This window comes from Loxodonta africana, chromosome 4 (assembly GCF_030014295.1).
Source record: "Loxodonta africana isolate mLoxAfr1 chromosome 4, mLoxAfr1.hap2, whole genome shotgun sequence".
NCBI classification, from domain to species: Eukaryota; Metazoa; Chordata; class Mammalia; order Proboscidea; family Elephantidae; genus Loxodonta; species Loxodonta africana.
Genome location: NC_087345.1, coordinates 26,012,821 through 26,040,705, shown reverse-complemented (window position 1 = coordinate 26,040,705; position 27,885 = coordinate 26,012,821). Strand labels below are relative to the sequence as shown.

The 27,885-nt window shown below is 43.9% G+C and overlaps 1 protein-coding gene across 6 annotated transcripts in view; it reads left to right on the top strand.

Moving 5' to 3' along the window:
* Window positions 1–27,885, top strand: part of CHST11 (carbohydrate sulfotransferase 11) — a 338,998-nt gene that overhangs the window by 13,448 nt on the left and 297,665 nt on the right. Inside the window, exon 1 of one of the 6 annotated variants that reach the window (XM_064283676.1) lies at window positions 22,892–22,898. The exons of the other annotated variants lie outside the window; for them this stretch is intronic. The gene's annotated coding sequence lies outside the window, so the exon portion shown is untranslated. Of the gene's footprint in view, window positions 1–22,891; window positions 22,899–27,885 lie in introns of those variants that run through there. 6 annotated transcript variants of the gene reach the window in all.

Here is a 27,885-nt window from a genome sequence, read left to right as displayed (position 1 = left end):
CGATGCGTAAGAGTCAGAATGAGAAAGTTGGAGAAATAAGTTACTTAGGGCTTGAACTTGGACGTTGAAGTAAAAATAGAAATAGAACTTCCTTGGGGAAAGTATTACCAGTGTAGACTTGAGTTTCTTTCAAGGCCACTGAGCTCTCAGAAGAGGTTGTTCCTCTTCTCGAGCCCTTTATGAAATGTAGTTGTTTGTTTACTTGTGCTTCTTCCCCTTTTAATTCAGCAAGGCATGGATTTGGTCAGGTTCATCTTTCTAGCCTTTGAGCCTGGCCCAGAGGTGCTGTGTTGTTGTTGTTCGCTGTGGTCATGTCATCTCCTGACTGATAGCAACCCCATGGTTGGACAGTTGTGATCCATAGGGTTTACATGGGCTGATTTTTTGGAAGTAGATCACCAGGCCCTTCTTCCTAGTCCATTGTAGTCTGGAAGCTCTGCTGAAACCTGTTCAGCATCACAGCAACACACAAGCCTCCAGTGACACACGGGTAGTGGCTGAACATGAGTTGCATTGAGTGGGCATTGAACCCAGGTCTCCTGCATGGAAGGCAAGAATCCTACCTCTGAGCCACCGCTGCTTCCTTGGAGGTGCTCATGAAACATTTAAAGAGTGAATGAGCAATTCTTAAAGATACCACTTTTACCACTGTCTCCAATTCACCAATACACACAGAGCCCAGAGGGCAGTGCCAGGTTGGATGGCTGCATCCGAACAGCTTCTAGTGTGGTCTGTTTCAGTTGTCTTCCAATCCTCTGTGATCCTCTTCTGCTATGATTCAGTCAGGGTTCAGGGCAGGAAATAGAAAGCTGTCCAGGTATTTTAAGCAGAAATGTATGTAATACAGGGAATTTACAAAACAACAATAACAAAAAAACCCATTGCTGTCAAGTTGATTCTGACTCATAGCAGCCCTATAGGACAGAGCAGAGCTGCCCCATAGTGTTTCCAAGGAGCAGCTGCTGGATTTGAACTGCTGACCTTTTGGTTAGCAGCCACGCTCTTAACCACTTTGCCACCAGGGCTCCACAGGGAATTTGGTGCTTATAAAATCGTTGGGAGGGCTGGAGTGTGCTGCTCTGGTCCGGACCTCCAGAAATGACTCCCAGCTTAAAAAAAAAAAAAAATGGTGATAGGATAGGTAATTTATTAACAAACATACGTTGATGTGGCTGCTTAAAGAAACTGACCCACTGGGTGGTGCTACCTCTGGGACTTTCCCTAGAACTCTCGAGTTTAAGAACGAACTGCTAAAGCTGAGAACCACAGCTCAGAAATCGTGATATCAGAACTGGCATGCTTCCCCACTGCTGAGGCCACTGCACACCGAGAAAGCCCCAGAGTGTACTCTGTAATGCTGTCATGTGTCCTCATCACCACGTTTGCCAGCCACACATCTAAATCTGGAGTGAGCGTGTCTGTTTGGGGGAGCCACATTCACATCTAGAACTCTAGCTTTAAGGAAGCCCAGGAAGTAGCTTTTAAGTTACCAGGTTCTACAGTATAGAAAGGCATTCTAGAAGGGGGTGGAATGAATGTTGAGCAGACCATCCACCAACCAAAACCAAATCCGTTGCCATCGAGTCAATTCTGACTCATACCGCCCTGACTCATAGTACCCATCATACCCCACTGGTAAAACATACTTGTGCAGCCATCCCCAATATATTACATTTATAAATAATGTTATATGTATTACTACCATGATTTAAATATCTAGCGTAAGGATCCTAATAATAAAAAACCAAATCCAAACCCACTGCCACTGAGTTGATTCTGACTCACAGTGATCCTATAGGATAGAGTAGAACTGCCCCACAGGGTTTCCAAGGCTGTTATCTTTGTGGATGGAGACTGCCACATCTTTCTCCTGTGGAGTGGCTGGTGGGCTCGAACCACCGTCCTTTAGGTTGGCCTCTGAGCACTTAACCATTGTGCCACCAGGGCTTCTTATCCTGCTTCCTATCCTAATAATAGCCACTGTAAATCTCCATGTTCATTGTCTTTGGCTGACTCCTTGTCAGCTCTAATTCTATCATGTTTTTTACCTTGTAATGTGGCGTGGAGTCCATGAATGGTGCAGACAGTTAATGCACTCAGCTGCTAACTGACAAGTTGGTGGTTCGAGTCCACCTGGAGATGCTTCTGTGAAAAAAGGCCTGGCAACCTACTTGTGAAAAATCAGCCATTGGAAACCCTACAGACCACAGTTCTACTCTGAGGCAGATGGGATCGTCATGAGTTGATACTGACTTGATGGCAGCCGGTTTGATATGGTTTTAATGTGGCTTATGAAGACCTGATGAAGAGCTAGTATTAGAGAGAGAAAAATGCTGTTTTTGTGAGTGTGTTATCTCCAATCCGTAGATTTCTTGGCTAGGATCCCTTTAAGCCTCTTTTCCATTTTGTGAGGATTAGTTTAGTTGAAAGCAGATAATACAATCTGTAAATCTACTTATGATTCAGTTGTAAATGGGGACTCATTGAAATATGCTGCGAGCAGTGAAATTAATGAGGTGACCACTATAGTTCTTTCACTTTGTGGGTCGCCCTCTCTCCCATTAGACACCAGGCTTTCATCAGTGTCCTGTAAGTTGATATGGTGGATTAGATGAAAGTGTTCGTGTCAGTTCATACTTGTATTAGTTTCCTAGGGTTGCCGTGACAAATCACCACCAAATTGGTGGCTTGAAACAGAAGTTTATTCCCTCAGCTCTGGAGACCAGTAGGGCCGAGCTCCATCTGAAGACCCTAGGGAAGGCCCTTCTTTGCCTCTTCCAGCTGCTGGTGGCTCCAGGCGTCCCTTGGCTTGGGGTGTCCTAACTCCAGTCTCTGCCTCATTCTTCACATGGCCTTCTTCTCCTTCTACCTGTGTGCTTCTTACGAGGATACTTGTCATTGGATTTAGGGCCCACCCAGATAATCCATGATCATTTCATCTCTGGATATTTAATTTAATTATATCGGCAAAGACCGTAAGGTCACATTCACAGGTTCTGGGGACCAGGACATGGACATATCTTTTTGGAGTCCACCATTCAATCTACTACAGTATTATTAGCATTATTATTCTTTTCTGTGGTGAAATATCTTTTTTTTTTTTTTTAATTGTACTTTAGATGAAGGTTTACAGAACAGACTAACTTCTCATTAAACAGTTAGTACACATACTGTTTTATGACTTTGGTTAACAGCCAAACCTACAGTATTTCTAGTAGTTAAATTTCTTTTTTCAGTTTAACTAAAAATGCGAGGTCTCCTGTCTTCTTCCCACATCCTGTGTGGTGCAATGTCCACTACACTTTGAAACCGTAGGTCCAGACTTGTCTTGAATGTGAGGGGTAGTTGTCGGACCTGCCACAGTCAACACTGATTTTGTGTAAAAGTGGGGTATTAACCCAGTGCTCGTCCTAATGGTGAGGCACCTGGGTGGTGCAAATGGTTGAGGTTTGAGTCCACCCAGAGGTGTTGCAGAAGAAAGGCCTGGCTATCTAATTAAAAAAAAAAATCAGCCATTGAAAACCCTTGTGGAGCATAGTTCTACTCAGACACACATGGGATCGCCATGAATCGGAATCAACTCGATGGCAAATGGTGGTAATTCTGGTGGCGGTGGGGAGAGCAGAGTTTGGCTTTAGATAAATAGTATGGGTAGGGCTGTTGTCTCCAATATCACTCTCCAGTACAGCTCTCAGTCAGATATGGATAGAGATAAAGAAACCAGGTAATACAAGTGTTTAGGTCCCTATCAATCTGTAGCTTGACTGGTTATCTTAAAAGCCTTGGGAAAAAACCCCACAAAGGCAACTCAAGTGAAGTAGGCTGGTGGCTGGGCCTGTTAGAAGCTGTTAACTTCAGAGAATCACAGAAGAGGGAAACCTCAAAGGGCCCTCAAAGGGAGTGTTGTAATGTAACACTTTACATTTCTTAGCGGTTGATGCATTTTACCTTTAATATCATTGTATGTGGTCACTCGCTGCAGCGAAAAGAGCTAAGGATTTGGAGTGCAGAAGCCAGCTTTTAGGCCACGGCTGTCTACTACGCCCTTCAGCATTGTTCCAGATGTTTCTGTGGAATGCTTGTGTGAATTAGGCTCTGTTCAAGTTGCGGGAGGTAAAGCAATGAACATAGCAGGCAAAAACCTGCGGACTTGTGGACTTTATGCCCTGGTTAGGGAGACACAGTAGACAAATGTTGTTGTTAGGTGCTGTGGAGTTGATTCCAACTCATAGCAACCCCAGGTGACAGAGTAGAACTGCCCCATAGGGGTTCTTTGGCTGTAATCTTTACGGAAGTGGATCACGAGGTCTTTCTCCCGTGGAGCCGCTGGTGGGTTTGAACCGCTGACCTTTTGGTTAGCTGAGCACTTAACCATTTGCACCACTAGGGCTCCTTCAATAAACAAATACATGTTTAAAATATATAGTATGTTTGGTGGTGGCAAATGCTACAGAGAAAAATAAGGCAAGGAAGGGGAATGTGAAATGCCATACCCATTGCTGTCGAGTTGATTCCGACTCATAGTGACCCTTAAGGACAGAGTAGAACTGGCCCATAGGGTTTCCAAGGGGCACCTGGTGGATTCGAACTGCTGACCTTTGGAATAGATAGAGAGGAATTGATAGAAGTAGAACTAAACCAGGGCTGTTTGACTTTGGATCTGTTGCTCTGAACCTCTAGTAGGGATTCTCAGTTGGAGGGTACGTGTCTGTGAGTTCTCTTGATTGTCCCAAGGATTGATGAGATCTTTTGGAATTTAGTGGGGAGTCTCAATTGGAGGCTATGTGTGTGTGTGTGATGGGGGGTTCCTTGATTGCTCCAAGGGTTGATGAGACCTATTGGAATTTAGTGGGCAAGGCCAAGGATGCTAGACATCCTATAAAGGGTGGAACACCTCTGTCCATCAAAGAATCGTCCCACTCAAATGCCAATAAATCCTTCCTTGAGAAACACGAAAGGCTCTCTACGTAAACACCAGAAAACCAAGTTGCCCTCGAGTTGACTCTGACTCATAGCAACCTTCTGTGTATTTGTGTGTGTGTGTGCGTGGCAGTAAAACTGTGTCCCAGAGGGTTTCCATGGTAGATTTTTCACAAGTTCAGTGGTAGATTTTTCAGAAGCAGATCTCCAGGCCTTTCTTCCGAGGTGCCGCTGGGGTAGACTGTAATCTCCAACTTTTCCTTTAGCAGCTGAGCACATTAACCGCTTCCACCACCCAGGGACCTCATGCACAAACAGCACCTAGAATAGTACATGACCCGCACCAGGGGCTCGATATCCCTTAGTCTCTTTCTCCTGCCGCAGGATTTGGACAAGTGCCCAGCACTCAGGAATTGATTGAATGAGTGACAGTGAAGGTCACGAGCTCAGAGATTCGTCACCTCATTTGCCAAGTGAAGGTGGAAATATTGCCTCTCTCCGGGGTGGTGGTGAGGATTAAATGAGAGACTAGCTGTGGAAGCTCATTGACAATGGTTGTAAAAACATTATGCAAGTACTGTTGTCATGATAGATGCGCGGTGGTTCTTTATTCTGAGGTTTTAACATTCAAGTTTACGATGCTCTGGTATTTCGTTCTGTTTGAAACCTGAGCAAATTTTTATTGTTTCACGTGTGTGCCCTGCACTGGAACGTGCCCTAGAGGACCCAGCTTCTAGACCCCTGTGGATATCTTCTTTTCTTTGCACACACTGCTGGCATAGTCGCCTGCCATGGCCCAAACTCAGCTCTGCCTCAAGGTAGCGTTTTGTGAAAGCAGAGCTTTGTATTTGGTGAAGTATCAGCTTTGTGGTTTCACGCCGAATGCAAAGGCCATAGCTCTCCCGACCCGCCCAGTTATGCACCTAATTACCTCTTAGGTTCCCATTAGCTTTAAAAAGTGACACTTGAAAAATAAAACAACGTAGGGCACCTGTCAATGCCATGTTTGAAGCTAAAGCTGGAGGAGGATGAAAAGCAGCCATTTTGGAAAAATAAAGGTTGTGTAACTGCACCCCTTAAATAAGCAATTGTTGGGAGGATTAAAGTGGCTCTTTGCACAGGACAGCATTGGCTGGCCTTTGTCTCTGCATTGGGGTCTGCTGTGGGCTGAGGAAGGAGTCCTTGGGTGGTGCAGACGGGTAAGTGCTTGGCTACTAACTGAAAGTTTGGCAGTTTGAATCCACCCAGAGGCACCTCAGAAGAAAAACCCGGTGACCTACTTCTGAAAGGTCACAGCCACTGAAAACCCTGTGGGGCAGAGTTCTACTCTGCAAACATGTGTCACCATGAGTTGGAATTGATCGACTGCAGCTGGTTTGGTTTTTTGGTGTGTGTATGTGCTATTGTTGTGTGCCGTCGAGTCAATTTCAACTCATAACGACCCCATGTGACAGAGTAGAACTGCCCCATAGGGTTTTCTAGGGTGTAACCTTTCCAGGAGCAGATTGCCAGGTCTTTCTCCTGCAGAGCCACTGGATGGGTTTGAACTGCCAACCTTTGAGGAAGACTTATGGATTCTTCCTCCAGTGTTTTCTCAGGAGCCAGTCGCTCCCACTCCTTCACTGCAAGTATGGACAGCATGCTGTGGTGGCCGCATTCACAGCAGGGCCAGAGGCCCTCTTTCTCTAACCCTCACCAGGCCAGGCACTGAAGCTCAGTGAAAAGACTCTAATCCTGTTTTAGGCTAGGCCCAGCATCCTTGTCCTGAAGGAAAGGCCCTGCCCCATTCCTCCAGGCAGTCCTGGCTGGACTTGATACTTAATGAGGGTAAACAAACAAACAAAAAAATCCAAACCCAAGCCTTTGAGTTGATTCCAATTCAGGGCAGCCCTATAGGACAAAGTCGGACTGCCCCATAGGGTTTCCAAGGCTGTAATCTTTACGGGAGCAGACTACCACATCTTTCTCCTGAGGCCCGCGGGCTTGAACTGCTGACTTTTTGGTTAGCAGCCAAGCACTTAACCACTGTGCCACCAGGGCTCCTTTTAATGAGGGTGGGGGAGTTTATTTGTCATCCCTGAAGTTTCTTTAAGAGTTGAAAAATTCTCTATCTTTCGAGGTGCGGTACCCCTCAGGTGAACTTTCTCCAACACCTAAATCATTCCCCATGTGTTACAGAGTGGAACTGCTCCGTAGGGTTTTCTTGTTGGCATCACAGTTAAGTGCTTGGCTGCCTTTCGAACCTGCCTGGCGAGATTACAGCCTAGAAAATCCTATGGGGCAGTTTTTTTTCTGTCACATGGAGTCACTGTGAGTTGAAGTTGACTTGATGGCACCTAACAGCAACAACAACAATCTTTGTGGAAGCAGATTGCCAAGCCTTCCTTCTGTGGAGCCACTGGATGGCTTTGAACCAGAAACCTTTAGGTCAGTAGCTGAGTGCAAACCACTTGTGCCACCTGCACTCCTTAATCATTGGGTTAGAACAGTCATTCTCAGCTGGGGTAATTTTGCCCCTCAGAGAATATTTGGCAACATCTGTAGACATTTTTGGTTGTCACAACTCAGCATGTGGTGGGTCGAGGCTAGGGATGCTGCCAAACATCCTACAATACACAGGACAGCCTCCAGAACAAAGAATTATCCAGCCCCAAATGTCAAAAACTCCGAGGTTGGGATACCCTGATGTAGACTCGCTATGTTTCTGATGTTTTACTAAAAATAGGGATACTAACAGCAGTGATTACTTACTGAATACTTTCTGTGTATCAGACACTATGCCAGCTGCTCTACTTGGATTATCACATACCAATCCCATTATACAGATGAGGAAATTGAGGCTTAGCGAGATTAAGGAGCTTGCCTGAGTTCACAGAACTGGAAAATTGGAACAGGATCCCACCCAGGTCTGACTTTTAGCAGAGTCTGTACGTCACCTCACCTCACCAGTATAGCCATCTACATGTCCTTGGTTTCAGCTAATTAGGTCAAGAAGTAATTATCCTATAAGGGCCTTCAGCTCTGCTGTCAATTAAGTGGGACGTTCACTGATAGCCTCTTCTCTTCTTACCCTGCATGCACTCTCACCAGGTGAGCTCATCCCCGCTGGGTGCTATCATCTGTGTTCAGGTGACCCTCACCACTCTCTCTTTTTAGCTCTGATGGCCTTGAGGTCAAAGTCCAGTTAACACATGACTTCCAGTGTGAAACTCATCCATTCCCCTCTTAGCCAGAATAAGGGGATGGCTGGGGTCCTCTGGTCCCGATGGTACTCTATATGTACACACTTCTATGATCATATACTCTGGTATGTTTGCTCCTAAAGGGCAGGGGCAATGTCTTGGTCATCAGAGTATCCCAACTTACATAGTAGGCACTCAGTAAATATTTGGTGAATGAATGAATGTTGTTACTGTTGTTGTTAGGTTCTGTTGATTTTGACTCATAGTGACACCATGTGTCCCTATGACCGTATAGTGACTCCATGAGTAGAACTGCCCCACAAGGTTTTCTAGTCTGTAATCTTTATGGGAGCAGATCACCAGGCCTTCTCTCCTGAGGGGCTTCTGGGTGGGTTTGAACTGCCAACCTTTTGATGAGCAGCTGAGTTCTTAACTGCTTTGCACCAGGGCTACCCTGAATGATGGGTGGTAATTGGTGGCCAAGAAGAAAATCTCCTATGGTAGAATGGCAGTTATGGAGTTTTCAACTATTTCCATTGCCAATTTGATTTTCTGTTTGATTCTATAGTAAGCTGCCATTTAAGAAAGCCAAGAACAACCGATTTAACCTCATGGGTGGGTATAGACACAGCCAAAAAGAGGACAGCTGTCAAAGCTGTGGTCATCGTAGCTTTGTAACCATAAGAGTAACCAGTGTGTCTGGGGAAGGATTCAGCTCGCAGTAGGAGGGTCTGAAAGAAGACACATGGCTGCCTTCTAGAGCCACACAGTCCAATAGAAATACAGTGCAAGCTGCATGTGTAACCGTAAATTTTCTAGTTGTTATTTGCTCCGAATCGTGGAGACTTTTGTTGGCTGTGACTCATAGAGACCTTTGTTGCCTGGTCCTGTGCCATCTTAATAATTGTAAATTTTCTGGTAATCATATGGAAAAATGTAAGAAGAAATGGGTAAAATTCATTATCTAAAATATTATCATTTCAACAAAATTGTTAATGAGCTTTTTTACTTAAAAAATTTGTTTTTGTACTAAGTTTTCAGAAATCCAAAGTGCATTTTACACTTATAGCAAACTAACTGTATTTCAAGTGCTCTATAGCTGCATGTGGCTAGCGCCTACCGTATTGGGTAGTGCAGCTCTGAAGTATTGGAGAGCTTTTTATGGATTGAACTAGAGTTTTTACAGCAGAATCTACACAGCAGAACATATCCCAGTTCAACCATTTCCACATGTGCAATTCAGTGATATCGATTACATTCTTCCAGTTGTACAACCATTTTCACCCTCCTTTTCTGAGTTGTTACTCTGCCGTTAACATAAACTCACTGTCCGCCAAGTTTCCTGTCTAATTTTTCGAGTTGCCATTGTATCTTTGACCCCATATAAAACCAAACCTACTGCTGTCGAATTGATTCCGACCAATAGCAGCCCTATAAGGCAGAGTAGACCTGCTTGGTAGGGTTTCCGAGGCCATAAATCTTGAACGAAGCAGACTGCCACATCTTTCTCCTACGGAATGGCTGGTGAGCTTGAACGGCCCGCCTTTTGGCTAGCAGCTGAGTGATTTAACCACTATGCCACCAGGGCGCCCCTTGATCACATATAGATAGTTCTTAAAAGAGCCTAATGCTCAAGGCAGGCATTTTTTACTAGTTAAGCTAAACTAGTGTTTGGTTTTAAGAAGACATCAGGGAGTTTTTTGGTTTAAGTTTTAAAGATTGTTTCCGGGCAGTAGTTTCAGGGGTTCATCCAGCACCCTTAGCTCCAGAAAGTCTGGATTCTATGATGATTTGAAATTCTCTTCTGCATTTTCCCCCTTTTGATCAGGATTCTTCTACACAATCTTTGATCGAAGTGTTCAATAATGGTAGCTGGAGACCACCCAGTTCTTGGTCTGGTGGCAGAGGAGGCAGTTGTTCGTGGAGGCAATTAGCCATACATTCCATGTCCTCCTTCCTGACTCTCCTTCTTCCTCTTTTACTCCAGGCAAATAGAGACCAATTGTTTGTGTCTTGGATGGCCTTCTTGCAAGATTTTAAGTCCCCGGGCACTAGACAACCAACTAGGAGGCAGAACAGAAGCGCTAAACATGTAAATTAACTGGGACCCCAAATCTCCAAACCAAGAAACCAAATTCCATGAGGTGTTTGGTTGTACATAAGCAGCCTCAACAGCTACGCTTTTTTTGTGTGTGCGTGTTTTTGTCGTAAATATATCTATCACACCACTTTTGCCAGTTCAACTTTTTACAGGTGTACAAGTTATTGACAGCAATTATAATAATCAGCTGTGCAACCCTACTCTTGAGCAATGCGATTTTCCTATCGCTGCTAATCCCCTTTCCCCCTCCTTCTCACCCCTTGTAACCACTAATAAACTTTGGTCTTTACACATTTGCCTTTTCTTGTCTTTTTATACAAGCAAAGTCTTACAGTATTTGTCCTTTTGTGATTGACTTATTTCACTCAGCGTAATGTCTTCAAGCTCCATCCATATTGTAGTATGGATTTCTTCTACTGGCTGAGTAGTAGTCCATTGTATGTATGTACCATATTTTGTTTATCCATTCACATGTTCATGGGCATTTAGGCTGTTTCCACCTTTCGGTTATTGTGATAGTTCTGCAAGTGAACACTGCTGTACAAGTATCTGAGTCTCTGCTTTCAAGTCTTTTGGGTATATACCTGGGAGTGGAATTGTTGGGTCATATTTTTTTTTTATGGTAGCTCTCTTTTTAGTTTTTTGAAGAACCACCACACTGTTTTCCACAATGGCTGTATCATTTTCCATTTCCACCAGCAATAGATAAGGGTTCTGATTTCCCCACATCCTCACTAACATTTTTTATGTTCTGGCTTTTTTTCCCCAATCTTAGCCATCTTCCAGAAAAAATCCAAACCTGTTGCTGCCGGGTTGATTCTGACTCATTGTGACCCATTGGACAGGGTGGAATGCCCCATAAGATTTCCAGGGAGCAGCTGGTAAATTTGAACTGTCGGCCTTTTGGTTAGCAGCTGAGCTCTTAACCACTGCGCCACCAGGGCTTGTAGCCATCCTAGTGGGAGTGAAATGGTATCTCATTGTAGTTTTGATTTATATCTCTCTGGCTAATGGCGTTGAGCATCTTTTCATGTGTTTGGATTTTAGGGGATGTTTGCTTTCCTAGGTTTAAGCTGAGAATATTGATTCTCTTGGGGCTCTAGGAAGGAGCCCTGGTGGCACAATGGTTAAGTGCTTGCCTGCTAACCAAAAGGTTGGCAGTTCAAACTCACCAGCAGCTCCGTGGAAGAAAAGACGTGAGGATCTGCTCCTGTAAAGATTACAGCCTAGAAGACCCTGTGGGGCAGTTCTGTCTGTCACATAGGGTCACTGTGAGTCAAATTGACTCAATGGCACACAACAACAATAAAAGGACTGTAGGAAATTTCCACTTCTGCTCAATGTGTTGAATAAGAGGTACTGGTTCTGGAGTCGTGTGTGTGTGTGTGTGTGTGTGTGTATCTGAAGTGATTACAAAGAAGTCCTGGCGGCACAGTTGTTAAGTGCTAACCTATTAACTGAAAGGCCAGCAGCTCAAACTCAGCAGTTCAAACTTACCAGCCCATCTTCAGGAGAAAGATGTAACAGTCTGTTTCCATCAAGATTACAGCCTTGGAAGCCCTACGGGGCAGCTTAACACTGTCCTTTAGGGTCTTTATGAATCAGAACTGACTCAATGGCAATGGGTTTTTTCGGGTTAAAGTGATTTCAGACCTCTAAGATATCTTCAAAGTCTTGTAGTTAATCATTTGCCATCTGAAGCTTGCCCGTCTTATTGAGATCCTAACAAACACTTCGATGTAGACAGAGAAACTGTCATCAACTCCATTCTACAGATGAGGCTGTGGGGACTCAGAGGGGTTCAGAGAGTTGCTTCAGTTTGGTTTAAAATGGTTCTAACACAAACATTCGCGTGCAAGGACTGGCTGGAGTAACATTGATTCTCTTCAAGTGGACAGAAACACTCATGACTGACTGTCTCCTGGGGCAGAATGTGACTGGCGTTATAAAGAGAGGCCACCTGCTAAGGAAGGAGATTGACGGGTGACTGGTTAGCCTGGAGAGGTTAAGGAGGATTTCCAGGGACAGGTGTTGTTTGCACTGGGCCTTGAAGGATGAGTAGAAATTTGCTAGGGGAGTATGGGAAAAAGGGAGGAAGACATTCCAGGCAAGGCCACCTGCCAGAGCAGGGGAGTCAGGAGGGAAGGAGTGTGATGACTGGGAACAGGAAGCATGAGGGAGTGGAGGTGAGCATGAGGGAGTGGAGGTGGGATGGGAGCTGACCTGGAGGAGCAAATACTCCGCATTTGCATCTTATTCTTGTGACCAGGCAACCACAGAAGGTTTAAACCAAACCTGTTGCCACTGAGTCTATTCCAACTCATGGCAGTCTCATGTGTTGCAGAGTAGAACTGAGCTCCGTAAGGTTTACTCTGCTGTGATCTTTATGGAAGCAGATTGCCAGGCCTTTCTTCCAAGGCACTCCTGAGTGGGTTTGAACCGCCAACCTTTAGATTAGTAGTTGAGCACAAGCCATTTGCTTCACCCAGGGACTTTATAGAAGGTTTAGGGTCTTGTTTTTCAGATGGTGAAATTTCAGCCCAATTAAACTCTCTTGTTACGTTACAAGGACAGACGTTTTAAACTCACTTTCTCAAAATGAAGCCGGAGCCGTTTTGAAATAGTTTCTCTTACCAGCAATTTAATGGCAGGTAAGATTATTCATGAATGTCTAAAGTGCAAAGTAAGAAATAGCTTAAAAGCACTCAGTGGCAGGATTTCAAACTCCACTGTTGGTGTTGCTGGTGCCAAAATTATAGGCCATGGAGGTTAAGTTTCAGTCTATCAGTTCCTTAATGGTGCCCGAGGTTCACCCTCAAAGGCCTCTGGAAGAAGTGGCAGGAGAAAGAGCAAGTATGTAAATAGTCCCGGAGAGGAGAATTTCTCGCTTTCATGCGAACTCATTGGTATTGTGGGGCTCAGGTTGCAGCTCTGGGCTGCTGGGGAGAGCTGTGGAGGATAGAGAACAAAGTCAGCTACTTCCTCCTGGGAACCAGGACCTGAGGGTCAGGCTTTGGGCTGCTTGTGGGGTCTGAGTGCATTGTCCTCCTGAACGCAGCTGCCCTCTGTAATCTTCATATCAAAAGCCTGCCTCTCTTCACCTCCCGCTTCCTGGGCTGTGGGAGAGAGGGTGGGTTAATTGCAGAGCCCACACACCCCATGAAAGCCCCTCTTTGGCTTTCAGAGTCACTTCTGGGGGACATTACGCTGGGTACAAAGCTGGGGACCCCCTTCATTTCTCTGCCAGACTATAGCATTTGACACCCCTTGATAGATATCCTGGAGCTGGTCTCCTGATGGGGCGTCTCACTTCCTTTTATCCTCTCTTCTTCCCATTAAAAAAAGAAGATATGAACTAGGTAAATATATAGAAGCTGAACTTTGAGTGGTTAAGAGGGGCAGGAGAGAGGGGGAAAGGGAAGTTTTCTTTAGAGGGCATCGAGTTGATGTTAACGGTGGTGGAATAATTCAGAGAAGGACAGCGTTAATGTTGCACAACTCGAAGACTGTAATCAGTGTTACTGAATTATACATGTCAAAATTGTTGAATTGGCAAACGTTTCCTTATGTATATTTGTACCACAATAAAAAACAAAATGACCCCCCAAAACAAAACAAACAAGAAAACCACATACACTCCCCCTCCAACTCTCTCAAAGGCTTAATTAAAAAACAAAACAACAAAAACAACACAGTAATGTCTTTCATAGCTGTGCAGGATCTTTTTAGGGAGGCATGTGGGAAGACAAACCAAAGGGGTTCCTGGATCTACATTTGCAGTCTTTTTTAAGGATTTAGGGATTAGGCATAACCAAAAAAACCCCAAAAAACCCAAACCCATTGCCACGGAGTAGATTCCGACTAGTAGCGACCCTATAGGACAGAGTAGAACTGCCTCACAGGGTTTCCTAGGAATGGCTGGTGAACTGCCAACCTTTTGTTTAGCAGCTGAGGTCTTAACCACTGCGCCACCAGGACTCCGGATTAGGCATAGAAACCAAACCAAACCCATTGCTCTCAAGTCAATTTCGACTCTTAGTGACCCTACAGGACAGAGTAGAACTGCTCCATAGAGTTTCCGAGGAGTGCCTGGTGGATTCGAACTGCCAGTCTTTTGGGTTGGCAGCTGTAGCACTTAACTACTACGCCACCAGGGTTTCCAGGATTAGGCATAGTAAGGCCTAATTGAGACTGTAGTTATTAGTGGAAGCCTATGCAAAAGTATTGGAACGGGGATTATTTTGAAACTGGAAGAATTAGATAGTAGACATCCTTTAAGAGCCAAGGTTTTATTGTAGGTAGTGCTCTCTGTGTAATTTTGCTGTTCAAAAATGGAAGCCTGCGTTTGAAATCAGAAATGGAACAGGCAATCTTTTAGTCACTTGTAATGAAACAGCTTTTGTTGAAAGAGTGTGAGCCTTCCTCTGAAGGACAATTATGCGTTTAAAAAATACTGCTGTGGAACCGTGAGTGGCCTTGCTTGTTTTAGGGTAATCCACTGAACTCCAGAGGGAGTGGCTCAGGGCGCTCTTTTACAGGACTCAGGCTGGATTCTCTGGAAGCTTATGCTGACTTTGTTTCCTGTGCATGTCAAAGCAAATGGGGATTTAAAAAGTAAGCACAGGTCTGATAGTGAGTGCCTTCCGGCACATGAGTTCTGAGCCACGTGAAGGATGTTGTCATTGGAAAGTCACAGTGACATTCCTCCTTTATGTTCATTGGAAAGAAACAAGGGGTGGTTTAAGAGCCCAGAGTCCTCAGCACCTAAGCCTTTGCTGTGATCACTGAGTGTTTGATCTGTTAGAAAACATGGGCGACCCTGACAGGGAGAGGAGGTAGCAGTTAAGTAGAAAGGCATTGGGCGGGCGTGGGATCAGGAAACTTGGGTTCTAGACCTGGTTCTGCTACCACCTTCTGGGGTAACCTTGCATGTGTGACTGACAAATGTAAGTGTTGGCAGTTTTCAAATGGATTCTCTAAGCCCAAGGGGCAGCCGGAATGCTCCTTAGAAGGGAGGAGAATGGCAAGGACTTTGAAAATTGCTTACTTTGGGTAGGTCTTCAGGAAGGACCAATTGCTAGAAAAGGACATCATGGTTAGTAAAGTAGAGGGTCAGCACAAATAAGGGAAAAGCTCCGTGAGATGGATTGACAGGGTAGCTGCAACAGTGGACTCAAAACATACATATGATTGTGAGGACGGGACAGGCCCAGGCACCATTTTATTATACATAGGGTCGCCATGAGTCAGAGCCCACTGGATGGCAACTAACAACAACAAGCCCAAGAAGACCGGAGCAGATAACTTAACCCTTTTGTGCTGGCGGTACATACAGCAACTGTGGACTTTTTCAGCCTCTGGGGTTTATTGGAAAGCTGTGTACCACTGACAGTGCGTGTTACTGAAAGGCAGAGGTCTTTATGACTGTTTGAAACCAAAGAAATGGGCTTGTGCTGCAAATTACTGATTTTACAGGGTATTATATGAGAAATCTGAATTTTTGGTTGGAAAAATAGAAATTTTGAAAATTTTTGTTTGTTACACATATGTACCAGTAGACCCCGGTGGGTGCTCTGTGGTATGATTAGTGGTACTTCATATGTACCACTAAACCCTTATGGTAGGAGGAAGGAAAAAAAAAAAAAAACTCCATACTGCCTACCAAAAAATCAGATATTCCCTTAATAAAAACACATGGTATCAACAAAAAATTCAAAGCAGAAAATAATTGGGTCACCAAAGGGTTAAGTTTAGGGCAGGAAGCCCTTGAAGGGAGGGGTGTGATTCCAATAATCCCCCTTCTCCCATCAGAGTGGCTCCTGGCTTATCCGTTTTATGTTTGGGAACTCAGAGTAAAATTTTGTTAGAAGAGTTTCAAGGCTGAAAACAGCTTCGCAGTATACTGCTTAGACTACTTCTAAAATCTCTTTCCAACTAAGATCGTATTCTATTAGTAGTTCTCAAAATGGATACAGGTTTACATTAGAATTAAAGCAGAATTAAAATGATTACTGTTAATACAGTAGGAACAGACCGACATCTGTCCACCCGTCTAGCCATCATGCAAACATTTATTGACCAAAAGTTTATCTGACTAAAGAGACAAATAGGAATAAGACTGGGTCCCCGGCCCAAGTCACGTGCAATTTTGCAAGTGATGACACTCATAAGTGGTATCTGTGTTAAGTGCCACTGAGTTGATTTCGCCTTATAGAGACCCCATGTGACAGAGTAGAAGTGCCCCATAGGGTTTTCTGAGCTGCTGAAGCAGATCCTCAGGTTTTGTTTCCTGTGGAACCGCTGGGTGGGTTTGAACCAGCAACGTTTTGCTTAGCAGTGGAGCACTTAACTCTTGCACCACCAGGGCTCCTTAGTGGTAGCTATAGTGTTTTGTAATAATGGCTATGGTGTCTAGAAAAAAAGGAGTAATTAAGTTTAGTGGAGGTTAGGGAACTTCACAGAGAAGGGGACATCTGAGCTGGACTCTGGTCATTAATTTGGTTGTTCAACAAGGATTTACTGAATGCCCACCTTGTATGCGGGGCCGTGTAAGGGTTAGGGGGCCCTTGCAAGGTCTAGGAGACCCTTCTAAGGGCTGGGGACCCTTGTAAGGGCTAGGGGAACAGCAAGAAACAAAACCGACAACAATCCCTGTCTTGATGGAACATACATTCTTGGTATACACTTTATCAAGTGGCAAGGTTGGTGACAACTCTGGCTTCTTCTCCGTAGCCCTCCCCCTTCCCCTGCATCCTGAAATGCCCCAGGGTAAAGCAATGTTTCATTTGCTTGCATGTTTATTTATTCTTTGCTTCTGATTATGAAATTAATTCAGGCCCATTATAGAGAATTTTTTGGGGGAAAAAAAGGCACCTCCTACTTCCAGAAAGTTGCTCCTGATCCTACCACCCCTTGAGGGACTCTGTCAATTTTTTGATGTATTGCCTTCTAGTCAGTTTCTCTATGCATATGTACACTTGGAAGGATGAAGTCATCTTTCGTACAGTGAAACACGTGAGAGCCGGAATTTGACAGGGCTGCCTCGTTTTTCTTGGTTTCAAAAGTTTTCTGCCTTTGACAGGGTTTTGCGTGTTCCGTTGATCTCTGTTAGTGGAAAATATCTGAGTTTTTCTTCTTTGACAGGTTTCTGTCTTACACCGGTTCTGGCTTTTGCAGGTTACACCCACAATGCCAAGAATGTAACCAATGTTGAAAATGTTGAATGGGTGTATGCTTTGTTATATTTTCACCAAAAATAAAAACAAAAAGCCACGCTAAAACATTTTGTACATAAACCTTTGTCCTAGTTTCATAATATTTCTTCGAAATAGGTTTTCCGAAAGGAAATTCACAGGTTATAAATTTTGAAGGCTCTTGATAGGTGTGGCCAGATTGTTTTCTAGAAGGTTGTGTCAGTTTATGCTCCAGCCAGCAGTGTATGACAATGTCACTCATACTGTGTCCCGGCCAATTTAATTTAGCCTTCAGTCCTCCTAATAGAGCCCACCTGTATCCCAGCACTGATGCTCTTGTTTACTATTTCGTTCACATCGGATGGCATGCTTCCGGGAGGGCTCAAATTGTATGCTTAGTACCTGACGTATCACAGGGTTGCAATGAAATCAATGTTTGTTGAATACATGCCTGCATGTCTGAATAAATGAGCCAGGAAAGTTTTACACCACAATTGGGAAGGGAATAGAAATTTCCTCATTGTCACTCTATTGGGTTGGATCGTGTCCTCTCCCAAAAATCATGTCCATCCTGAACCTCAAAATGTGACCTTATTTGGAAAGAGAGTCTTTGCAGTTGTAGTTAGTTAAATTAAGATCTGGTGATACTGGGTTTGGGTGGGCCCTTAGAAGAAGAGGGGGACACACAGAGACACGCAGAAAAGAAGGCCATGTGGAGATGGAGGCAGACGTTGGCGTTATGCTGCCACAAGCCAAGGAATGCCAGGAGCCACCAGAAATGGATGGAAAATGGATGATCACACTGTAATTAGTAAGACACAGTAATAGCTCTAGGAGACATTGTGCACGCCATGGTCCTCAGCTGACAGCGAGGGAGGAATTGCAGCACAGGTGGAGAGATTCCTTGAGTGAGGTCCTGCCCAGTGCCATGGAGCCATCAAGGTGCTGGAGAAACTTCTCTTTACCCATCTTGTACCACTCAGAAGGCTGATGATGGCTCACAGTACCCTGAAAACAAAGCTTCTTCAGGAAGTTGCATCTTGCTGATGTTCTCAGGTTTGTGGGAATAGGCCGTCATAAACAGGAAGGGGTGGGGCGAAGGAAAACAGTAACTAAACCACACTCCTAACTTAAACTCATAACTCAAACTGTATCTTTCCTTCTGCAAAAGTGAAAGCCGTCACGGATGGTTACACGCAGCCGATCACAGCTTCCCCTATACTATCTGTTGTGTCCCTCCAGAGGGAAGGTTTGGGTGCATTTTAAGTTAATTGTTCTCTTTTTTCAAACATCAACAAATTTTTCCTTTTTTTTAAAAGAAATAACGTGGTAAACATTTTTTTTTTTGTATGTAAATCTTTTTGTTTCTTATTATTTCTTTCAGATACTGATGGAAAATCACTTCTTGATGTTAGAGTGAGGCTGGATGTAAATGTTTCTAATGGCAGTACCAAGGGGTGGCTCGAGAGAAGATTTAGGCCCCCCAAATTTCCACCAGCCCACATCAGATCACCCCAAAATACATGCTAAATAAAAATACGTTGCTTGCTATGCAAATACAGTTCCTAGCACCGTCCTTCCAACCCTATAGACTCCCCTGAACCTTTTTATACCAGAATTATATAGTGGCCCCATTTCCCCTACCTCCATATTTTCTTTCGTTTATGAACTCCCAGACTTCCTATCAATTTAGCACTGTGGTAGAAGATGATGAAGGGAAGTGAGAATGGGTTTAAAATAGCTGGCTATTAGGTTTCCTGTTAAAATAGGATGTGGTCAATTAACTTCAGTTATCTGTGTGTATGGTTCAGGCCGCGCTGGCTAACAGTAAGTATGCAGAGTGTCCCGGAGCATGGTGGGACCTGCCTGGGAGTGAATGCAGCGATCAGAATCATTGGGATCCAGTAACCACCTTTAAGTTAATGGTGTTGGTGAAGAATACTGAATATACCATGGGCTGCCAAAAGAAGGAACAAATCTGTCTTAGAAGAAGTACAGCCAGAATGCTCCTTAGAAGGGAGGATGGTGAGACTTTGTCTCACATACTTTGGACATGTTATCAGAAGGAACCAGTCCCTGGAGAAGGCCATCATACTCAATAAACTAAAGGGTCAGCAAAAAAGAGGAAGACCCTCAACGAGATAGATTGACACAGTGGCTGCAACAGTGGGCTCCAGCGTAACAACGATTGTGAGGATGTCACAGGACCGGACAGTGTTTGTTTCTGTTGTACCTAAGGTAGCCATGATTTGGAACCAACTCGATGGTATCACAACACCACCACCACCTTGAGAAAGCCAGTGTGACTTAGCCCTTTGGGAAATAAAGGTGATGGTACCCGGAGCTGGCAGTTATAGAGGGCAATTTCAAGAGCTATAGGAGGTAGCTAGAACTATCTAGCCTCTGGCCATTTTGGGGCTGTTGACGTGGTCTAAGTCTTAATGCATAGTGAGAGAGACAGTGAACCAGTTCATCCATTCTTGAAGTTATTGGGAGTGAGGTTTTTTAAAACTGGAAATGACAACATGGAAGGGTCCTTTAAAACAGTGCCTGGGGCTGAGGAGCCTTCAAGGATTGGCCATTTTCTGAAAAGTTACCTGTCTTTATTCAACATTTCCAAACTTGCATTCATACCTTTCTGAAGTAGTCTTTTTTTTTTTTTTAAATTGTTGTTGAAAGTATACACAACAAAACATACACCAGCAATTTCTACATGTACAATTCAGTGACATTGATTACATTTTTCAAGTTGTGTAACCATTCTCCTCCTCCTTTTCTGAATGGTTCTTCCCTCATTATCATGAACTCACTGTTCACTAGTCTTCTGAAGTAGCCTTAAGGCTTCTCTCTTGGTATGTGGTGTATTGATCAGGAGTCTTTTAGATTCAACTCTTTTCCTCCCCTCAGTCCAGAACATTTGTTTTTTGGCCCAGAGAACTGAAAAGTTCAGTGTGACAGGGCCCAGGGGCTCTAGTATCTGTTTTCTCATGCTGCGTCTCTCCCCTCGTGGTGACGAGATGGCTGCTAATAGTTCCAGCGGCTTCTCTCTCCCAGGAGTTTTCACACAAGTCTTGGATTGTAAACTCCACCAGGGCAGGGATTTTGATCTTTTGTTAACAGTCATAGCACCAGCACCTAGAACAGCACCTAGCTAATAGTAGATATTCAGTAAATAGGTACTAAATGAATGAATCTCATTGGCAGCTCACAGGTAGGGCTGAGAGTGGAGGTGGGTGGTTCCCAAAGAAAACTGGGGGTGCTGTTACTCAAGATGGGAGATTGGAGGCACATAGCATTTGAATTGTTGATATCAGTTGAGTACCAGTGATATCAGACCCATGTAGAAGAGCCACCTAGCAAAACCAAAATGGTGACCAGTGTCAGCCATGTATCTAGACCAGCAGGAATCCTAAGTCAGTCTGTGGACTCCTGTAAGTTCACAATGCTTCGATTGAAGGGCTCACATAAGAGCTTCCAAGATTAATCTTGTGACCAAAATAAGAGGTTTAGAACTGGCGGTTATAGCCTTTTTGGAAAATAAAACAACATCTAGCATGTTCACCCTGATGCATGACGATCCATGTGGTAGTAGAGATTTGAATTCCATGTGTCACTGTAGTACTGTTTGTCACAAGGTCACCAGGGCTGTGGAAGGGACAATGAGTAGAATAATATATAATTGGGTTAAGAAGACAGAACTCACTCCTATAGTAGGTAGTATTTGGAACTGTTTTGCTATTTGGAAAATTTACTTGGACTGAAAGTGGCAACATGAACTTTTTGTCTGTTAACCTCCTGTTATTGGAGGACAAACATAATACTGTGGCCTAAAAAAGCTGCAGTATCTTTTTTTCTCAAGTCAGCAGTTCAGGGCCAATGCAGTGATTTCATGGTGTTGGCGACCCACACACTTTCTATCTTGTTGTTCCACTCTACCTGTGTTGTGGTCTTCATCCACACAGTTGAAGATGGGTCAGCATCTTCATTCCTGTGAGTGGGAAGGGGAAAAGAGATATAGTGGAAGGCATATCTTTGCATTCATTACTTTTGCATATATCTCATTTAGTCACAGCCATTTCTAGCTGCAAGGGAGGCAGGGAAAGGTAGTCTTTGTGTGGTCCTGTGCTTAGCTAAAATTTTGACCATTTAGCTCTAAAGGAAGAAGGAGAGAATGGATTTTTGGGGGTCAACCAGTAGTTCTGCTACAATAAAGTTCTACACTTGGATGTGAAGTACTCCGAGCCCTTGTTGAACACACAGTTAATTTTGCAAATCTCTGCTTGGTCAGGAAGAACACATTTCTAGCCTTGACCCATGGAAATTGTTACCAACTGGAACCAGCGTGTCTGGCTTCTGAGCTTTCCCCGTGTCTATGTGTGTCTTGCAGAGGTCGCTTAACCTCTCTGTGCCCTAGTTTCCTGCTATAAAATGAGAAATAGGTTGGCCTCCCTTATGCTGCTTGGTGACATTGTGAAGGTAAAGTTATCAATTCATACTATAATAGCACATAGTTTTCCTATTTTCATAATCTTCTGTAATACTTTAAAATCTTTTAGAGCTTGGCCCAGGTTTTTGTTTTGTTACTTTTTGAAACTACTGTTTGCCTTTTTCTTTTGTTTATGATAAAATAATTTTTTGGAAGATAACATTGAATAAGGCAAATGTCTTAGTTATCTAGTGCTGCTATAACAGAAATACCACAAGTGGATGGTTTTAACAAAGAAGTTTATTCTGTCACAGCCTAGTAGTCTACAAGTCCAAATTCAGGGTGCCCAGCTCTAGGGGAAGGCTTTCTGTCTCTGTCACCTCTGGAGGAAGGTCCTTGTCATCAGTCTTCCCCTGGTGAAGGAGCTTCTCAGCGCAGGAACCTTGGGTCCAAAGGACATGCTCTGCTCACTGCGTTGCTTGCTTGGTGGTATGAGGTCCCCATGTCTCTCTGCTGGCTTCTCTCTTTTATATCCCAAAAGAGATTGGTTGAAGACATGACCTAATCTTGTAGTTTGAGTCTTGCCACATTAACATAACTGCTGCTAATCTCACCTCATTAACATCATAGAGGTAGAATTTATAATACATAGGAAAATCACATCAGAAGACAAAATGGTAGATAATCACACAATACTGAGAATTGGCCTAGCCAAGTTGACACACATTTTGGGGGATACAGTTCATCCTCATTAGCAAATTTGATTATATTTTCAATTTAAGATATTGTAATTGTTTTAGTTACCTAGTGCTGCTGTTACAACAAATGCCATAAGTGGGTGGTTTTAAAGAACAGGAATTTATTATCTCACAACTCTAGAGGCTGGAAGTCCAAATCAGGGTCTTGGCTGTGTCACTTCCTTCTGTGGGCCTCTCTCCTAGTTTATGGCAGCTGCGGGCAATCCTGGACGTTGCTTTACTGCTTCTTGATGCATCTGTGTCATCCTTGTGTGTTCTTCTCTTTTTATAAGACACCACTCAGAAGGGATTAGGTTTATGACCCATTCTATTTCCAAACAGGGTCATATTTACAGGTACAGGGGTTACTACTTCACCATAACTTTTGGGGAGACACAGTTCAATCCATACGAAATACTTAGCCACATTTTAGACTCTGTCTGGAATAAACTCTGGTAACAGTGGATAAGAAACAAAAAAGACTTCTGGTAGTAATTTGGACAGTGATTTCATGTATAACTTTGGGTGGATTTGCATGAATTTTAGTTCTGTCATCTATAAAATGAGAAGGTTGACCTCAAAGAGAATTCTTCAGTTCCAAGTCCGCAGATGCACTCTTGAACTAAGCAAAAGGAAGAATGAATAAATTATTTAATGAACAAATGAATGAATGAATGAGCACATAAATGGATAGAAACTATACATGAAGACTATTTTCCCTGTATTTGTCAGGAGACCTATGCCAGAAGGATTTTGACCAGACTTAAGGTTATCAGCTGGTTGTACTCCCATGACTTTTAAAAAAAAAAAAAAACTTTATTGTGGTAAATATGTGTAACATAACATTTGCTATTTTAAGTGTACAATTCAGTGAGGTTAAGTATATTCAGTGTTGTGCAACCATCACCATTATTTCCAAAAGTTTTCCAATATCTCAAACAGATACTCTGTAGACATTGAACAATAGCTGTCCATTTCCCCCCTCCCTTTAGCCCCTGGTAACTGTCTCTGTGCATTTGCCTGTTCTATTATTAATTTAATTAAAAAAATTTTTTTTTTATTATTAATTTAATTGTACTTTTGCTGGAGGTTTACAGAACAAACTAGTTTCTCATTAAACAGTTAGTACACACATTGTTTTATAACATTGGTTAACAGCCCCACAACATGTCAACACTCTCCCTTCTCGACCTTGGGTTCCCTATTGCCAGCTTTCCTATTCCCTCCTGCCTTTTACTCTTTGTCCCTGCACTGGTGTGCCCCTTTAGTCTCGTTTTGTTTTATGGGCCTGTCCAATCTTTGGCTGAAGGGTGAACCTCAGGAGTGACTTCATTATTGAGCTGAAAGGGTGTTGGGGGGCCATACTCTCAGGGTTTCTCCAGTCTCTGTCAGGCCAGCAAGTCTGGTCTTTCTTTTTGAGTTAGAATTTTGTTCTACATGTTTCTCCAGCTCTGTCTGGAACCCTCTGTTGTGATCCTTGTCAGAGCAGTCAGCAGTGGTAGCTGGGCACTGTCTAGTTGTACTGGACTACATTTGCCTATTCTAGAGCTCATATAAGTGGAATCAAACAATATTTGTCTTTTTATGTCCGACTTAATTTCACCTAGCATAATGTTTTCATGTTGTACCGTGTATTAAAACTTCATCCATTTTTATGGCTGAATAATATTCTATTGTACAGATATACTACGTTTTATTCATTCATTAGTCTATTGATGGGCACTTGGGTTATTTCCACCTTTTGGCATTGTGAATAATGCTGCAGTGAACGTTGGTGTGCAAGTATCTGTTTGAATCCCAGTTTTTGCTTCTTTTGGGTATATACCTAGGAGTGGAATTGCTGAGTCATATGATAATTCTGCGTTTAACTTTTTGAGGAACTGCCAAACTGTTTCCAGTAGTGGCTGCACCATTTTACACATCCCCCCCACCGCCCCGCAATGAATTTCTCTACATCCTTGCCAGCACTTATTATTTTCTGTTTTTGTTTTGTTTTGCTTTGTTTTTGGTAACAGCCATCCTGGTGGGTGTGAAGTGGTTTCTCATTGTGGTTTCGACTTGCATTTCCCTAATGACTAATGAGGGTAAGCATCTCTTCGTGGTCATCTGTGTTACCTTCTTTGGAAAAATGTCTGTTCAGGTCCTTTCCCCATGTTTTATTTGGGTTGGACCAGGTTTTCTGAGACATCGAAAGAAATGGTTTAAAAAACCAAACCTAGCTGCACGTAACCCTAGCCTGCTGCTCAAACTCTGCTTCTTTCTCTAGGGAGCGGTCATGGGTTCTCTCACATGTTTCATATGTGTCACATGTGTCTCAGGAGACACAGACGGCAGACTGGCAAAGAAAGAGGAAGCATTTTTGAAAAGAGCTTTGGGGTTTCTGCTATTTAAATGTCTCACCCGAGGCTGAACAGAGTGTTCACTTCTCTATGGTTTGAAAAAAATAATCCGTGGTTTTTTGTCTCATGTTCTTCTCTATCCTCCCTCCTCCTCCCACCCCCCTTGCTGAAACGTGTCATCCTTGGTGGCTCTAGGTGTTTATGACCGTGAGGAGGAGTGCACTGCTGCCTGGATCGGGCTGGGCAGCGGCTTCCCGACGCAATGACATGTGGAAACGGCCCAGAGCCACATCAAATAGGGAGCCCAAGGAAATTAAAGGAGCCTGAGTTAAATGGGTAGAATTTACTTCTTTTAAGTTCGGGTGTGTCCTTTAGGTTCACGTGTTTTTGGCTTAGGCAAATGGACTTCCTACTTTACTAGACCAAATGGCCACCACCCCCTTCCCTGCCCCAGTCTCTCCTGGGCCAAATTCTCCATCTAATTCTGGCCTTTACCACAAAGGAAAGGCTCACCGAACTCCATGGGGTTGTTCTGTGTCTAGATTTTAGTCTTGTGAGTGAGGCAGGGGTTGCTGTAATAAAAGCCAATAATTATTGAGGACCTAGTGTGTGCCAAAGGAGCCCTGGTGGCGCAGTGGTTAAGCTCTTGGCTGTTAAACGAAAGGTCTGTGGTTCGAACCCACCGGCCTTTCCTTGGGAGAAAGATGTGGCAGTCTGCCTCCGTAAAGATTACAGCCTTGAGAACCCTATGGGCAGTTCTACTCTGTCCTATAGGGTCTCTAGGAGTTGGAATCGACTCAACAGCAATTTTTTTTTTTTTTTTTTTTTATTGTGTGCCAGGTACTTCAGTTGCCTCAAATTCTCACACCTTCATCAGGTACATGTTATCTTCGAATTATGGACAAGACACGAGACTCAGAGAAATTACTTGACCCCAGGTCACCTGTTCATATGAGTTTGAGTGGAGATTTGAACTCAGGCCCGGCTTATTGCAAAGTCTGTGCATTCCTCCCAAACCCCAGTGTCTCAGAAGCGTCCTCACTTTTACCGTTTCTTGACTGGCATCTCATCTGAAATCTCTGGGTGTTTTTTGGAACAGAAGGGAAGTTTTGATGGGCTTGGCATAGGATCAGAATTGGAGAGATCACCCAGCCCTAAAGAAGGGCTGATTGGAATCACTACGGACTTATAGTTTCTGACCTCATCTAACCAAAAGGTTGGCGATTTGAGCCCATCCAGCAGCTGCACGGGAGAAAGACCTGGTGATCTGCTCCTGTAAAGACTAAACAGCCTAGAAATCCTATGGGGGCAGCTCTACTCTGTCACATGGGGTTGCCGTGAGCTGGAATCGACTTGGTGGTACCCAACAACAAATAACCTCACCTAAACTGTAGAACAGCTTAGCCAGCCTTTTGTTTATGTCACTGATGCCTTCTGATTTTCCCACATCACCTCCTGGTGAAGGACCTCCAAAGAGCTCATGTATTTATCCACATTCCATCTCTGCTGCCACTAAACCGGTCCCAGCCACCGTCATCTCTCCTTTGGGTTTTCATAAAGCTGGTTTCTTACCTCCACACTTGCCTACCCTCCACATCCCATCTATGATTTCCCATTGTACCTACGATAGGAACCCTTGAGAATTTTTTAGAATTGCTATCCTAGGGCCCCAAAACTCACAGGTTCTAAGATTCCAACTCCTAGTGACCCTATAGGACAGAGTAGAGCTGTCCCATAGGGTGTCCAAGGCTGTAATCTTTACGGAGGCGGACTGTCACATCTTTCTCCCGAGGAGCAGCTGGTGGGTTTGCAGCTGAGTGCCTGACCACTGCATCGCTAGGGCTCATTCTAGGGTACTGGGTCTCAAAAGCTCATGTACATGTGACTCACCAGTGAGCTTTCTCAAAATGTACATTTTGGGGCCTTACAGCCAACAGTCGGATTCGGTAGGTTTGAGGTGGGGCCTAAGGATCTATTGAATAATCCCTCTCTCTCCCCGCCAAGTGACTTTGATACAGGGGTTCTCAGACCTCACTTTGAGAAAACACTTCTCTGGAAGGCCGGATGGCTCTGAAAATCTGAAATTTGTCTCCACAGCAGCAAATTAATCCTCTGAAGAATAAAGTCATGGTTGTAGTTAGTTGCAGTCGAGCCGATTCCAACTCATGGCGGCCCCATGTGTGCAGAGTAGAGCTGCTCCATAGACTGTGACCTTTCTGAAGCAGATTGCCAGGCCTGTCTTCTGAGGCGCCTCTGGCTGGGCTCAAATCACCAACCTTTCTGCTAGTAGTTGAGGGCTTAGCTGTTTGCGTCACCCAGGGACTCCTTTCAAGGAGTAAACCCGTTGTTGTCAAGTCGATCCCGATTCATAATAACCCTATAGAACAGAGTAGAACTGCCCCATAGGGTTTCCAAGGCTGTAAATCTTTTTTTTTTTATTGTATTTTAGATGAAGGTTTATAGAACAAACTAGTTTCTCAACAAACAATTCATATACACATTGTTCTATGACACTGGTTAGCAACCCCACAACATGTCAACACTCTCCCTTCTCAACCCTGGGTTCCCTATTACCAGCTTTCCTGTTCCCTCCTGCCTTCCAGTCCCTGCGCCAGGGCTGGTGCACCCTTTTAAACTTGTTTCGTTCCGTGGGCCTGTTCAATATTTGGCTGAAAGTTGAACCTCAGGAGTGACCTCATTACTAAGCTGAAAAGGTGTCTGGGGGCCATCCTGTCAGGGTTTCTCCAGTCTGTCAGACCAGCAAGTCTGGTCTTTCTTTTTGAGTTAGAATTTTATTCTACATTTTTCTCCAGCTCTCTCTGGGACCCTCTACTGTTATCCCTGTGAAAGCAGTCCGTGGTGGTAGCCGGGCGCCATCTAGTTTTACTGGACTCAGTCTGGTGGAGGCCGTGGTAGATGTGGTCCATTAGTCCTTTGGACTAATCTTTCCCTTGTGGCTTTAGTTTTCTTCATCCTTTCTTGCTCCT